At 59.3% G+C, this 2,329-nt stretch overlaps 1 long non-coding RNA gene across 1 annotated transcript in view; it reads right to left on the minus strand.

Annotated features, from left to right (window-relative positions):
• Positions 1 to 1,047: 1,047 nt before the first annotated feature.
• LOC108445695 overlaps positions 1,048 to 2,329 on the minus strand; it is a 3,503-nt gene continuing 2,221 nt past the window's right edge. The window contains exon 2 of the long non-coding RNA XR_001860648.1: positions 1,048 to 2,121. This is a non-coding gene — a long non-coding RNA (uncharacterized LOC108445695). The remainder of the gene's footprint in view (positions 2,122 to 2,329) is intronic.

A 2,329-nucleotide genomic window follows, 5' to 3' on the forward strand; every position in this document is an offset into this window, starting at 1 on the left:
CGTTACCATGACAACGCCGCCATCTTTGTGCCGGGCACAGCCGCACCCGAGCGCCGTTACCATGACAACGTCGCCGCCATATTTGTGCCGGGCAGAGCCGCGTTGCCATGGCGACGGGGCCTGAGGGAGAAAACGCCGCGTTACTTATTGTATTTAGTTTGTTTATTTATTTAATTGTAGGGTTTTTTTCCTTTGCCGTTTCCCGGGGAAACGGGTCGGGCTCCGCGGCCTGCGGGTGCCGCTGTCACTCCACACACCCCGGGAGGTCTCATCCTCGAGGTCCTTTGGGTTGGGGGGGGCTTGGCTCGGACAGGGCTGGGGGTGTTTCCCGATCCTCCCATTCCAACAGCACCGCTCTGAGCACCGGGATATTCCCCCAAAATCCATCCAGGATGGGGTGGAACAGGATTGAGCTTTAAGGTCCCTTCCAAGCCCGAAGGGAGAGGCAGATCTGCAGCCAGGCAGGATCCAGCTCCATGGGAGATGCTGGCGTAACCAGAGCGTGTGGGCTTGGGTGTGAGGTTGTTGTACTCAAATCCGATAACCGCCCGTTTGTGTTGGAAACTGAGACGGGAAGAAAAAGAATCACAGGTGTTTGGGAGTGATCTGGTTTATTTGCGTGGACAGTGTTGGTGTTGCTGGGCTGTGCAGCTGCTCAGAGTCAAACTCACAGTTCCTAGGAGTTGATAACTCTGCTTCGAGGGAACGAGGGGCAGGACGACACGAAACTGCCTCAGTTAGTGCCAGGGGAAGTTCAGGTCGGACATCAGGAGGAATTTCTTCATGGAAAGGGCTGTCAGGCATTGGAAGTGCCCAGGGCAGTGGCAGAGTCCCCATCCCTGCAGGGATTTAAAGCTGTGTGGATGTGGCACTTGGGGACATGGTCAGTGGTGGCCTTGGCAGTGCCAAGGGGGGTGGTTGGACTCAGTGATCTTTGAGGGCTTTTCCAACCTGAACAATTCTGGGATGCTCTCCCAGGGAGGTGTCCAAACCTGGGTCATATCCTGCTGCTTCTCCCAGCTCCAACACACACAAACAGCCAGAAACTGTAGGAAAACTCTTTTATTTCCCTCCCGCACCATCCACAGCCCCCTCCCCGTGGCACAGACCGTGGCAGTCAGGAGCCTTCGCTGCGGGAAGGCCCAGTCCCACACCAGGACACCGAGGAACGATTGCTGGGGAGGAAAACAGGTCTGGGAGCAGGGACACGCTCTCGGCATGTCCTGGTCACAGCGGATCCACGGGCACTGACAGAACACAGCTACAGACACGGGGGGATGGACGGTGCTGCTGGGGGGCCCTGGAGCTCTGCAGGGAACAGAGACTAAATCTCAGCTCCCTGGTCCTGCAGAAGTCACCTGGCAGAGTGGCCGCAGCCTCCGCGGTCCCTCCCGGCTCCTGCACGGTGCCACCAATCCCCTGGCACACGGGGAGGGTGAGGGGGAGCCAAGGCCCCCCATGGGGCTGTGTCAGTTATCAGAAACCCCCCTGGGCACATCCAGTATATACAATTTACATATATTTACAACCAGCCGTCCCGTCCCTCCTCCCAGACACGGCGTGGGGTGGGATGCATGGATGGATGGATGCATGGATGGATGGACGCATGGATGGTTGGACGCATGGATGGATGGAGTGGCCAGGCTTTGCATCCCTCAGTGTCTCCTGGTCAGGAAACAGCTGGAGGCAGGATGGCTCTCCTGTCCTGGCTTTTCACAGTCCAGGTCTTGCAGCAAGCAGGGAGTGGAGCTGAAATCCTTCACAGAGGTGCCAGGCTGGGCATCAGAGGCTGGCAGGGCAGGGCAGAGGTGTCCTGGGGCTGGAAAGCAGCAGGTCCCATTCCAGGCTGGCAGCAGGAAGGCAGGTTTGGGATCTGCTGTGTCCTTTGCTTGTGCCTCGCTGGAGATTCCCCCTTGGAGCAGCCGCAGGGAGGGGATGGAGACTCTCCGTGAGCGGTTTGGAAGCAGCTCGTTCACAAGGCTGGATCCGAACCTGGGAGCTCTCCTTGCTCGGGATGGAGCTGGATGGGGACCCTGGGCAGGTCTGGGAGGGAAGCGACCTCTCGGTGGAGTCTCCAACAAAGACGAGGCTCTTCCCATGGTGGCAGGGTCGGGAAGCCCTCTGGAGACACAGCAGCACAGTTCAGGAGATTATTTCAGTCCAAGGCAGCACTGGAGCCAACACGAGGAGCTGCAGAGATGCACCGGGAAGGCTCCAGGGGCAGCCCCAGCCTCTCTGGCCCATCCCAGCAGGATCTGGCTCTGGAGCACCGGGGGTCACTGGCCACCAGAGCTCCCGGAGCCAGGCTGGGTGCGAGGGGGATACGGGT

This window comes from Corvus brachyrhynchos, unplaced genomic scaffold (assembly GCF_000691975.1).
Source record: "Corvus brachyrhynchos isolate BGI_N302 unplaced genomic scaffold, ASM69197v1 scaffold340, whole genome shotgun sequence".
Taxonomy (NCBI): domain Eukaryota; kingdom Metazoa; phylum Chordata; class Aves; order Passeriformes; family Corvidae; genus Corvus; species Corvus brachyrhynchos.